Below are 14,125 nucleotides of genomic sequence, written 5' to 3'. Positions count from 1 at the left end.
AGAAATAGGGCTCCGCGTTTTCGGATAAATGCGAAAAAACTCCGAAAAACACCAGCCGGTAAAATTTTGGTCTGTTCGGATTTATGCGATAAACTCCGAATATTTATGTGTCAATGCCACCTGCCCCTTCCCCCCTCCCCCGGCAAACAAAAAAAAGTAAGGCATTTTTTTTCAGTTTGATTAGCACAGAGCCAATGGTCCTGGGAAATTCCACCATAGTGATCTTTCAAATCTCGGACCGTTGTCAAAAGGGGTCTTGCCGCTTGTCTTTTCAAGGTTGATTCAGGGCGGCAGGTCCTTCGTTGTACATTCGGGTCACAACAAATGTCACTCTTTTGGTTTCCCGTTTGAGCCATGCGATTTGTCATTTAGAGAAAGGAAAGGGTATGTTTTAGTAACAGTGAAAGCTATGGACCATTAGGATTGTATAAAACTGGGAAGAGGGGCACTTCCCTCTCTATTACCTCCTTAACCACTCCATCTCGCACGTCCACAGGCTAGATTGATAGAATAGGATGGGATCACTACGAGCTTCCTAGCGACTACCCCCAGGAGTTTATTGATTTTAAGGTATTGGCGTTGATTAAAGCGCCACTTGTGTGTGACGGCGTGCGTGTGGGGGGCCTATCATTGGCACACATACCCCTTTTTGAGGCAGGTTGTAAGTGGTTTTATTTTTCTTCGTGACGTGAGTGATTCATTTTCGCGCACAGTATGTCAGGTGCGCCTAGGTAGAGCCTTACCTGATATTGTTGTGTCTTCTCAGTGTATTTTGTTTGAAAAGATTCATGGGTATTTTCGCGACGTTGTACAAGGGACACGGTTTTTGTGCTTACGTTTTTCTTTAGAGTACTTAGGTGGAGTAACTCGGAAGCAATTGTATAGAGCCCGTGTTGATACTGTCTTCCCCGTCCCGCTGTACAGATCCCTATACTCTGTGAGCCCTGGTCAGAACGTCCTTCAGCGCGTCAAGAGAATGTCAGTCCCGCCGGGTGTAAAACCATTTTTTGTTTAAATTGCACATGGGAGCTTTACCGGTAAAAACTGGGATGGAAGATAAGGGTATGTTTTTAGTCTGAAGTGTAAATTGTTCCTTGTGTATACCCCCCCCCCCCCCCAAAAAAAAATAAACAAAAAAAAACAAACAAACAGAGACAGTTGTTTATGTATTTCTAGATTGTTGGGGTGGGGTTTTCTTTTGGGTTATACTAAAACGAACTCGAAAAAGGTCTACCTCTGGATTCCCACGGTATTAGGTACTTAGCCATAAATAATAAAAATGGTGTACCGTATGATTTCGTCATGCTTCTGGCCCCACATAGCATTAGGAAATCTCGCATGGCGCTTCGTCATGCAGATGTAGATATCCGTCCGGTTCATGAGTAGTTTGGAAAATCTGTTGGACGGATGGTAGAAGTGTGGAAGTCTCAGCCTGGGGTTCCTCATTGGGTACCTGTACTGGAAGGTGTTACACTATTGAAGTACTGTTAACCATGTCACGTTAGTGGAAATGTGACTGATGTGAGTGTTTTATCATTATTGTAACGTTTTTGATAATGTCTAAGCCGGCAATAAAAAAAAAAGGAGCGCGTTGCCGAATGGTTGCCGCACTTGGCAATCGCGTGAAGGCTCAGGGTTGGATACAAGGGAGCGGACTCCTCCTTTATTTTTTCTTTCAACTCGACATTCTCGTAAGTTCAAGAACCTTGTCGTCTGATCGAGTTACGAATTTTCTACGCGCCGAACGTTCTACGCCGAATGTTCCAGAAACCCACGCGGGTAGAAAAGGTGCTCCGAGTGGCGGTCCAGAGTCAGTCTCACCCCAGCGCTCGATGCTGCTGTTTCGCCGACATCGACTCCTGCGACGCCAGCCTTTCTCTATTTTGTTTTGGGCACATGTTTTCCCTATTAAACGTTTAGTTTCTTCAGTAATTCGCCGCTTCATCATTAGTCACTCGTGACAATATCCTGCTCCCTATAGTTGGACTGCTTAAAACAGCCCCACGATACTTTCTTTTTCTTTTTCCGTTTTGTGTTGTTCTGTGCTAATAAACCATTCTGGGAACCCAGGTTTACGCAGTAGTATAATTGTTCTTGACACTGACGTCGATACGAGTTACGCAATGCGGAAGTATCTTCAAATGTAATTGAATTACATTTCTAAGTATTTGCACTTTACTCAAATATTTTACAGTTAAAGTAACTTGAGTAGTATTTCAAATAACTTATGAAGCAGGTATTTAGAAACTTAAATACATTTATAGAGTATTTTGTGCAACACTCGTACTGATTCAGTGTGCAAGGTCCTTGACGTCTTTCTTGGTTTACTATACGCTCTTCATTTTTTTTTTGCACGTAAATACCCTGCAGTAAAGCGCTGATGCCTTGTTTGCGCTAACAGTCTCGGACAGTGTACATAAATACATGGGGGAAGTCATTTTAGCACCGTTCCTAATGCTAATAATTCAAATTAAAAAACAACGGCAGTAACTGACCAGTATTTTCCTCTGCGTGGATGAAAAATGTTATGAGCTATCTTGTATGTCTTGTACGCCTGAATGATTTTGATGTTTTTTCTCATATTTAAGCGCAAGTAGAAAGTGCACTCACTTTTCTCTATAACAATGCATTACCGGAAGTCAATTCCCGTTCCGCCGTTTGCTTCATTTGGGAACCGCTCGCGAGCGCCAGATGAACCTGTGGTGTGCAATATAACTCTCTGGCTTTAAATGTTCAGTGCATTTTTTCTCCGTGCCGTAAGAGTATTTTTACCGAAAAGAGTTCTTTTTATGTTTTTGAAACAAATCATTTAGACAGAGTCATTGTTTTAAAAATATAACGAGATTGCCTTTTGGGTTTCAGTTTTAAACGATAACAAACAATGCTGGTGGCGTTTACGGCGTGCACAACGAGCGTAGCATGTTGAGCGTATTTATTTATATGAGTGCGAGTCGTTCTGCGTTCCATGTGGTGTTTGGAGGAAGATCTTCTCAACCGACCTACAGTTTGCAGCAAACAACTGTTGCAGGCACGCGCCTTCAGAAGCGCTGCAGAGTTGCTTGTTTTTGAAGCGGGACTGGCCTAAGTCTAGCGTCTTAATTCAGCAATGTTGCTTGATCCGACTTTATTTTAGGTTTCCGCAACTTGGTGCGAGATAAAGATGTTGGTTACCGTAAAAGCGGCCCCGCTGCTCTTTGAATTCTCCAGCCGTCGTGGTTCGAACCGTGGCTTTCATACTGAGAAAGTACATACACAGGTATAAATTTGAAAGGCAATCTGGCGTTCGGCTAGCATCACGTTTGATCAAATATGTCGATTCATTCAGCTTCGAAAGGCAAGTTCTAAAGTGATGATATGGACATGGCCTGCCAACCCCTTAACCCCTTAATATTTTTTTTGTTTTTTTTTTAAATTTCTGACCCTTAATTGTGGAATTTTTTTTGTCTTGAAAATACATTTGTTGCTTTCAATATCAAATCACTAGCCACAGACAAAATGGGAGCAAAATGTGAAACTATTTAGTGCAACCATCTGTTGTCGCAGCCGGAAACTAAGCCATGAGCTAGCCTGGTTTGTCCAAGACGGTTCAGCGCATCAACCAGGGAAAGCAGACGACCTATGCCAGTTCCTCCTCTATACTATTAGTGACTCGCAAAAGAATCGGAAACCGATACACCTTTCCAAGAAACGCTCCTAGGCCACCGCCATGTTGCTGATGCTGACGCGGCTGGTGCAACTCTCGCGCCCTCTATCAACTAGAAATTTTCTGCCACTCTCTTGGACTGTGAAGACCCGCTCAGCGATGTTCTCTACCTACGTTTTTGCGGGTTTGCATTCGACGTTTTCTCGCCCCTCTTGAAAGTTTCCACTTAATTTTTTATGCGTGCTGCGTACCCTTTCTGTGTTATCTTCCATTGTGAGAAATAAGGCTGGTAAGTGTCTGCCATTCAAGCTTTTTTTCTTGGTATTCACGGGAAACGACGGAGGTGAAGGACGTCGAACGACCTTCGAAGCGATTTTGCGACATTGTTCTCCCCTCCTAGAGATAATCCGCGTAGGGTCCTCAGTCATTTCCCAAAATAGTTGTCCGGGTTGGGGTGGGAAACCATCAGTCGGATTCGTTCCTTTGCCTTGGTGCTTTTGTGAAAAAACGAAGCTCTCCCCAAAATGTGCCCCAAAGCGAAGTCATTTTGAATTCCGTCCGATCGTCAAGATCTGACTGTCGTCGGCTGTGCCTGTGTTATTTGAGATCTTTCTCAAATAAGTTCTTTTCAGATTACACTGCATCGTGGGGTACGTACAATATATTGTTCGATGGTTAACACTTTCTAAATTGTATGTCCGTGTCCTGTTAATCGGTAAACACGTTATTTGTGAGCGTGAAAAATGCATGTCTTTCGGCTCTCTACTGTAGTAATTTATTTTTGAGAGGTAAACGCTTTGTCTTTTGACATGCGGCAAATCGCGCTGCGCCGTTAAAGCTGATCGTAAAAAAACACGAAACACTAGAACTATTCATTCCAGTCGCATTCGTTCTGTCGCGCGCGTACCCAACAAAAATAGTTTATAGATTTTTTATTGCTTTTTTTTTCAATTGTGGACAATGCTTTCTCAGTGACCTCAGGAAAATAATACACCATGAAACATAAAATACAGCGGGCACATATGAGAATTTAGCCGCCAGCAGCCTTTGAAACTGCGCCTACGCAGGCTGCGCCTATCGAAATCACAGTCCACCCGGTTAGGTTTAGCAGGGACGCTGATGAGAGTCTAGCCTCTAACCCAGTGACTGGGCTTGAAAACGGTTTGCTGCCCCTGGGGTCGAGTGTTTCTTGGAAAGGTGTATACGCCTCGCAAGTGGGCTCATTTTCGCCTTCTGCGCATGAGAGAGGAAGCGCGAAGGGTGGAGAGGAGGTTGATGACGATTCCGACTAAGCTCCGCCCTCGCACATGTCGGGAGAGGCTGGGGGGTAAAGAAACATCGGCGTCGGTATTGGCGGCCATGCTGTAGCGGCGACAGCGAGTCTATAGTTTATTGTAGCCCTGTTAATGTTTGCCGAATTCTCAAGATCGAGCAGCTTTGTGCCCCCTACGATTCCTCCATCGTCTGCTCGAGGTATTTTGAACATTCCAAGATGAAGACGACGAAGAGCATAAAAAAGAAGGCGCTTGCCTAGCCTCGCAATTGAGACACCAGTTGTGCCGGTCACTACGAGAGCGCCATCTGATTGTGCCTCTAAGTTGCCTCTTATCTTGTTCTTTCTTTACGAGCAGAACGCATTTTGCCTCCTAGCAGGTTTTTATAAATCTTGTGTGGCGGAGTCGATAGGTTAATACTTAAAAAACAGCTGAGAACGTAGTGTTTTCGTGATCCTCCGAAGCCCATCTTCGTAGGTGATGTTTAGAAATATATACTCATCATTTCGACTCAAAACTGCACGGAGGCCGTGTAAACTATGCTCCGTTTCCATTAAAATGCGATCGAAGTTAAATCAACCTGGGCGAGTCGCGAGCTTTGATCATAGCTGTCATGCATGGGAGATTATGCAGTGCAAGCGCTGATCAGATTCTCGCGTTTGTAATTTTCGCTTCGTTCGCAGTTAGGTGAGACGCAGTATAGTCATACATCGTATTTGGTATAGTAGTTGCAGTATACGGTTGTAATCATGGCACTATAGAAAAGCACAGAGCTCAAAATGTACCACAAAAAGCAATCGTTTTTCTTTTTTTTTTCTTTTAGGAATCAAATTTGAGTGGTTGTTTCGTGTAATACAGTGAACCAAATCGGACAATACAAATTTGCCGTTTTACATTAGCCAGTATGAGTGAATTGCCAAAGAAGAACCGATGCCGACTTTCTGCAAAATGTCTTGCGCAGTGCATCTTCGAACCACACCTTTCGACGCTGTCAGTGTCTGACGTGTTTTTGTGTTGGCTGTGGCTTGCGTTCCGTCCAGACGGAACGATAACCCCCACTAGAGTTCAGTCCAGATGGAACTGCACCCTCCACTAGAGTTCCGTCCAGACGGAACTGTACCCGCCACTAGAGTTCCGTCCAGACGGAACGGTAGACGCGTAGCCGCCGTTAGACTTCCGTCCAAGACCAAGCGACGCCCAGTGTCCCATTGGAGCTCGCGTTGAAACTTGAATTCCTCATTTATACACATCAGTTTTTGTGCCAAAATGTATGAGATTTCAGATTTCTTTTTCAAAAGGGATGGCTGAAGTAGCTTGAGAGCGCACAAAGGAACTCATTAAGGGGTATGAGCCAGTGTGTACGATAATTTATTTATACTTATTTTGGATGTTTTCATTCAGCATACGGAAGGAAACACTTCAGCCTTCACGTTTGCAAGTACTGCCCCTGGACACCGCCGACTTTTGCTAAGACATCATAATCGGATATGGCGGCGCCCAGAGGCGGTACTTGCAAACATATAAATCCTGAAACAATTAAAAGAAAGCAATATAACAGGTCACAAGAACTGCAGTTTGAAACTCTAATACACAAGAAAATGTACAGCAACAGATTGTGTTTAGAGGCACTTGTTGCAAAACCATGCTTGCGCAGTTTCCAAAGCATTTAGTTTTACGTTCTTGAAACATTGATGGTACCAGCAAAGACACACCTCACAGACAACTAAAGGTGCATCGGCTAACGGGTCCTCGCATGCATTACATTTCCATTTGATGACCTTTCCCTTGGCTTCAAGGACATGAGAGACAGCACACCAGCCATCAGCAATGAAAAATCTCTTCACCGAGTCAACATGCACTTGGTTGTCCAGGGTGGCCTCTAAAAGTCTAGAAGGAATCATTTCTACCTTGTCTTCATCTGCAAAGCAACACATTTTCTGGACATTAATAAATGGGCACAGTATCCCTGAGCAAACATTTTATTCAAGACTAAAATAGGAGAATCAAAGTTTATTGTTAAAGGGCAAAGGTTAATAAAGGTAGCCGGATAAAAGGGTCTACAAAATTAGACTGCCCACACGAAGATGATTTCATCTAGTCGAGAGAGTCTAACGAATTCCTAAATTGAAATTCCCTGATTTTTTTAGGTTTATCTGAATCCTTGATGGTTTCTGGGTCGGTATATGGCATTTCGAAAAAGTTATTCGGCATGGCCGTGCCGATGAGCGGGAACGCGACAGAACAGCACACGACAAAACAGCACGCGACAAAACAGCACGGTCGAAACAGCACGCGTCAAAAGAGCACAGCGTCAAAACAGCACTGCGAGAAAACAGCACGCGTCAAAATAGCACGTGACAAAATAGCACAGCGTCAAAACGGCACAGTGACAAAAGAGCACGTCCCAAAACAGCACGGCGTCAAAACAGCACAGCGACAAAACAGCACCCATGTAGCAACTTCAAGCACATTCTTCACCTTCCTCTGCGCGAACAATATCGAGCCTCCTTCACCTTTTCATTTATTGTCGCTAGGTTATAAAGAGACATATATTGCCTATTTCAGAGCTTACCAAACCCCGCAACCCGAGGACCCCCACACCTCAACAAAAAATATACAAAATATCGCGTCACGAGCAGCCCCCCCCCCCCTCGTGCTTTTCACGAGGCTACAAGAGTCAGTTAAAATGATGAGTACTAGTAGCAGTCCACATAATAAAATGTAGGCTGAAGATGACTAAACTTAAATTAATAAAAAAAATTGTAGCAATTGTTTCGCGACCACCCACTGCATCTGTCCGACCCGCCTTTTGGGAGGCACGGCAGTTGGTAGTGGACCACGATTTTTATCACAACAGGAGTTACCGATCGGCAACCAGCGTAAATCATTCCCGTAAGGTGACAGGCAGAAAGCTTCAAACAAACGAATGCAATTGTTCGAACCTCCTTCAGCGAAGCTCTTGTTGGTACGTTTGTCAGATTTTGCGTGTCGTTTATAGTCAGCAGAAAAAGAAGAGGGCAGTATAAATTGAAAAAGGTCAGTATTTTCGAGGGCGTTTCGAAGGAGGGGGGGATGTGATTCATTCCTGACTATATGGCCACTTCCTTTAGCAGTTTCCAGCTTGTCTCCGAGGTCGGTTCAACTTTCAACAAACGCTCCGGGGGCGCAGGGGTCTTCAGGATGAAATCTGGGTTTTTGACCTGATAGAGATTTGTGTGTCGAATTATTTGTTCATTGAAGAAAATTTAATTGTGAACTGCACAATGCAAATCAAGAGAGTCCGTAAATGCCGCTCATTTTTTAACAACCTTAGCTTCCGTTTATTAGAGGAGGGCATAACTACGATTGCCTTATTACCGTTTCTGTGGTCGGCGTGAATTTACCACCACTAGCAGTCGTGAAAATGGGGAAAAATCGCACTGAGTACAATGCTTGCTAATTTCTGGAGTTTAATGTTTTCCTCTCCGACCGAAGTGGTAGTGAAGTTCATGTTCGTCCTGTGTACAAATACGTGCACACGACGATAATGTCAGATCCTATTAGGGCCCCAGTGCGTCTTGTAGAACAGGAGGCGTCGGCTGCCACAGACAGCAACAACTAAAACCAGTACCTGGTTAACTCACTATAAAATTTAAAGGAACGCTTTTAAATATTACGTTTTCGTCAGTATACTGATTTTCGTCAATAAACCGAAAGGAACCGACACGTTTATGAGTCTAAAAATATTTACCACAATGATTTCCGAAACACGTTTTTTTGGACGCTGTGCTGTCATGTCGTTCTGGCCTTTTGACTTTGTGCTGTTTTGACGCCGTGCTGTTTTGGCACGTGCTCTTCTGACGCTGTGCCGTTTTGACGCTGTGGTATTTTGTCGCGTGCTATTTTGACGCGTGCTGTTTTGTCGCCGTGCTGTTTTGACGCTGTGCTGCTTTGACGCCTGCTGTTTTGACCGTGCTGTTTTGTCGCGTGCTGTTTTGTCGTGTGCTGTTCTGTCATGGTGCCCCGATGAGCAACCGCTGCGCTTCGTTCTGCACCGTCGTGCCGCTTTCGTTGGTCGTTTCGACCGATTCAGCACACTTTCTGACGGTTTCCCTGATAATTCCCAGACTTTCCCAGATGATCCAATGCTTACATGGAAGAATAAAAAACAAAGTGGACGAAGACGACACAATACATCTTTTACATCAATAAAAGACATGTCGCGTTGTCCTCGTCCACCCAACACTCTCAACTTCAACGATATAGATGATCCAAAAGTCTCTGGAAATTCCAGGTTCTTTAGGTTAGTAGCGACCCTGTATTCACATACGTATCTTAGATCTCAGTTGCTTTATTTCTACTATGCAAAGAAATACCAATTTGGGAATTTTAACCATTCAAAAACAATCCGCAGAAGCCCACTGAGGTAATGAAAGTAATGCATATATACAATTCTACTAACCCAAGTGAATTCCCTTGTCGACGGCACATCCGGCATCTTTATGTTCTACCAACCATGCCAGCTCCCTTTTTTGCATTTCTGATGCTTCCAGGTCTGCGAAGGCTTTTGGATTCCGTTTCTTTCTAGAGAGTCCGATGACAACGACATTGGAGCCTACTGGACGACCACGTGGCTTGATCCATTTTGGCATTTGGATGCCTCGAAGACTGAGCTGTTCTGTGGCTGCTACGCAGGGACCAGTGACAACCGTAACTGTAACCGGAAGGTTTCGTGGAGCTTGTGATTCTGCTGCTGTAGCCTCTGGAGAAACTACTGTTGGTGTGCTGTCAGGAACCATATGTAACAGTAGCAGGCGGGCAGTCATATTCACTGGATTGGAACAGTTTCTCTTCTGGACAAGCTGGGTGCTCTCTGGATGATAGAAGTCAGTTGACATTGGCTTGTTCATATGTATCTTCCGAGGCGAAGGCGAGCTTCGGCAACGCTCCATGACTTGAGGATCCATGTCGTCATTGATCTGTAGTCCATGGCAGCTCTGTTGCACAATATCGGCAGGAAGCTGGCTTGCTGTATCTACTGGACTTGAACCTGAGTCGTTTCTGTCCGGGGCCACAAGCTCAGTGGTCTCCAGATGATCGAAGGCCGTTGCCAGGGCTTCATTCATCTGTCCTATTGGAGGTGAGGGCGAGGTCCGACAGCAGTCCAGTGATTGAGGACCTGCTTCAACAATGCTCTGTAGTCCATAGCAGTTTTGCCGCCCTACATCGACACAGTGTCCATCTTCCCATTCCTTGATGAGTGTTTTCAAGGCCCCTAGGCGCTGCACAAATCTTTCGTTCGTTTCCTCCGAAGCCAATTCTGCAAGGTACTTGCACAACAGAAACGCAGCTCTGTACTTCTGTTGCTGGGTTTACGGTTTTGGTTTCCTGATGATTGGAGTCACAGACACACCCGCGAGTTCTGTGCCAGGCTCCTTTTAATTAAAGAGCCTTTGTTCACAATGGTAATACTTTCTGCTCCCAACTGACTGTAGAGGCCTCCTTCGTAGAGAATAAGGCCCTTGGACCTCAGCACTGCCCGGATGTGCCGACAGGGCAACATCATCCACAGCCTGAAAAAGCAGGAGCAGCTGGCCGTAGTGGTAATAGTTTCCCCGGAGCGTGACTGTCAGTGATACTGCCCCTAGTTGTCTTCTCGCACATCAACTGAGTTTGAGAGTTTTTCTTGCTTTTTTAGAAATGGAAACACATAACCAGTCAGGCGTCGCTGGTACTGCTGGAGGTGCTCCTCAGCTTCTAACTGTGTTGGACGCTTGTAGACTGAGTCGGCTGCCAGGTGGTCCCTCGCTTCTTGCAGAGTGTTCAGAACACTGAACAATGCTGGCACAAACTGCTCAAGTGTGCAGTACAGAGGAACAACACTCTTCAGCTTTGCATTAATATTTTCAAGGCGGTTGGTCGTAGTGTTATTAAAGCTTCCAACTGAGAATTGTGGTCCTGTGTACCACTCATCTTTCATGTGCCATTTCTTGCCATAATACTGAAGTACCTGTGCTGGTTCTGTGGCGTCAAGTTGACTTTCAATTTTGAAGAATTCGTCGTCTGATCTCGCACGCACCATTCCTTGAAGGAGCTGGAGGGCATGGTCACACCGGAAAGCTGTGATGCCCAACTTCGTGCAAGTTATCTCGCGTCTGAATGTTTTAAAGTGTGAAACACACATATTAAGACATGCGCCTCGGGGAAGCACCTATTCAGTACGTCTCTTTCAAGCAAGTCTTTGTCCGCCATGATACACCGTGTGCACTCCCATGGGTTGAGCTGTTGGAACTTCTCTAGGAGCCACCTCAAGCTGCACGCAACTTCTGTGACGAGGATCGCGACGCAGACGACCTCTGTTGATTCATTCGAATCTTCGTTATGGATGACATAAACTGGAGTTCTAAGGTCGAGAAGCTTATATGTCGCATCTATTCCAAGAGACTCCGGATGCGCAGCCATTGTTCCCCTCATTGATGCAGTGGAGATCAGAAGTCCCAGGAACTGGTTGTCGCTCACAAGGACATGGCAGTCTGAACCTGCATAGTCATAAACACAAATAATCCAATATCTAAGAGATTAAAGTGAATGCAACACTAACAAATTACATGCCAATTTCCCAAGAGAATGCTCGGTACTGGGACACTCCATGCAGAAGGAAAGATAACGTCCAGCAAAAAGAATACACAGTCTGCTGAGAGGAACCAATCATGATCTGAAGTATGAACCATAAGACAGGAGATAATAATGCGTGGGCACTACCTGGTTCACTTAGTGGGAAAACCGTAACCAAAAGCTGTGGCAGAAAAGCGTGACCGCAGTTTGAACCTGCCCCATCGCCCTGGTTTTCTGCTTCCTGCTCCACCCATCTTCCTACCGTAGACTCGCAGATGCTGTCCCAGATCACAGGGAGGACTAGGAACACGAATCGACGCTAGAAACTTGGCAAATAAAACTCGGCTTTAATGTTGAATTGTGGCCGGTTTGTCCTCTTGACTTTCGCGACGGCATTAATTCGCAAAAACAACAGTCAAACACACCAACATAACTCGGCCAAAGTAAATGCTCATGCGATCTTATATCATAGGAGAAAGCCTAGGTGACCTCGTAATTTTTTGTTGACATGTAGGTAGAAATATGTATGCCTTATTGCTTGCAAGGCGTATTCACCCATGTGATACTTTTAGGACGTCCCAATAGATATGTGTGCGACATACTGTAGACTATTAGAAGCGTCTCCACTGTTTTTTGGAGGTCGTTCTTTGATGGGGGCTTCAGAGAGCTGGTTAGGTTGCTGAGATTCTTCAGAAGGACAACATGGCCAGTTTTTTGAAGGATCTTTTGCTTTATCAGCTTGTGTGCGCTTTGAGATTTATCAGCTCCTGGACCACACCCTTCACCGAATCAGGCAGTGCTCGTTGCTTCGGAAGTTGCTCGTAGGTGGCCGGGAACAAGAGCAGCATTATATTTAATATACCATGAAAATGTAGCAGTGCTTGTGGCCAGTTTGTCTATGTGCTCAGATAATGCGGAACATATGCTTAAAATCATATCTAATCTGTGTATCATGAAGCATAGCTTTGACACGGGGTGACTGTGTTCTGTCTTGCTCGACATGACCTCCAAGTGCTCCCCATCTGCGGACACGCAGCATTCGAAATGGGCCGGACACCCGTCGACAAAGGTTCTGAGAAAAAATGTGATGCACGATAAATCAATATAAGCATTACTAATTGTATACACAGGTGCTAAACAGAGAGAAGTGAAAAGTGACACTTACTTGGTTTCTCGCTCTCCTTTGCTTCGACTCTTGAAGTTGCGGGCGCCTTTTATACAGCGATAATGCACCAGGTAGACACTGATGTTCTGCTTAATGTGGTGCTTAACGCCTTTTCGTTTCGCCGCGGGTACTAGTCTTGATTCTCGCTTTTAATACTGCACGTAGTTCTCCTCGCTATACCTTCTCAAGGCATCTTCTAATGCCTCAAATGTCGCAAACATTGCGCTACCCTCCATGGCGTTCGCAAGTAGTAGCGTCGGGCGCCGTGCAACATGCGGTGATCCGGCTGGTCCTCGGCAGTCCTCGAGATGGCGCCACGAACACCGGAACCGGAACCGATGACGGAACTCTAGTGGGGGATATAGTTCCGTCTGCACGGAATTTTACTGGATTTTAGTGTTCCGTCTAGACGGAACGCTAGACACTCCCTTTTGGGCTTCCCTTGTGTCCTTTTTCGTTCCCATACCAAGATAAAACTTCGGAGATTGCGCACTATCCAAGCCTAGCTAATGAGCGCTCCTTGGTATTGACACGGGAGTAAACGATGACTAATATGTATGTATTTTTGTTGTGTTCACGCAGCAGACAGGGTCATACAAAAACCAATGTGTAAGTGACAAACTTTCTTACATCATTTGTCATTACTAGGTCCCAGATGGGCTGTTGAAATCCAGAAACACTCCAAACAGATGGTGGTCATACAGCAATTGTGAAGAATGGCAAGACAGTCCCATTTGGATCCACATTTCTAGTCCACTGATTGATGATCTTTCTTTGCTTCATCAATGCCCAAGTATGCCAGCCACTGAGTGACTACCCTCATGTGTTGGTGATGGTTGCGTGCGAGTCTTCAGTATTGTCGCTGCAGATAGGGCTCACCCTGACACCAAAGCTGTTCGTGGTGTGCCTATCCATGGAATTGTTGTGGTTGATTCCAATTTCCTAGAAATGCCAATATTCAGTTTGGTGTGCATTGTGCCTGAAGTAGATTCGTCAAGGATGTCTGGTCTCTTTCCTTGGCGGGGTAGTACCATGTCAGCTGCTTTGCATGAGACACTTGGAAACTGTTTGGACTGCTCTAAAGCACTTATATTTGACCTTACCTGTCGTGTCCATGCTAATGCTGAGATGCAATAAGTTCACTGAGCCAAGTTTTACTAATGAACAAACACAATCAGTGGAAAGGTTGAATGGCTTTATCTGTTTTCTCGAAGTATACACTCTTTCATACATAATATATGATGCTGGCAAGGCTACTTTCATTAGCAGACAGCTTAGTCTACACTTCGTTTCACGATAACTTGGCAAACTGTGGAGGCTACGGCTCCTGCGACCCAGTAAGAATGCCGGAGCGAGGCACGTGGCAGCATGTCACAGGAGCGTTCCTGTCATCGTGCCAAAAACAAGGACCACCCGCCAGAACCGGCTGTCGTCTGCTGAGAAATCAAA

General features: G+C 45.1%; 1 pseudogene; it reads right to left on the bottom strand.

Annotated features, from left to right (window-relative positions):
- Window positions 1-10,297: 10,297 nt before the first annotated feature.
- On the bottom strand, window positions 10,298-13,792 carry LOC115321653 (annotated as a pseudogene).
- Window positions 13,793-14,125: the final 333 nt, after the last annotated feature.

The sequence above is a fragment of the Ixodes scapularis genome, unplaced genomic scaffold (genome assembly GCF_016920785.2).
Source record: "Ixodes scapularis isolate PalLabHiFi unplaced genomic scaffold, ASM1692078v2 PGA_scaffold12__126_contigs__length_90152505, whole genome shotgun sequence".
Lineage (NCBI taxonomy): Eukaryota > Metazoa > Arthropoda > Arachnida > Ixodida > Ixodidae > Ixodes > Ixodes scapularis.
The sequence above is the reverse complement of the archived record's forward strand: the minus strand, read 5'-3'. Positions and strand labels throughout refer to the sequence as shown.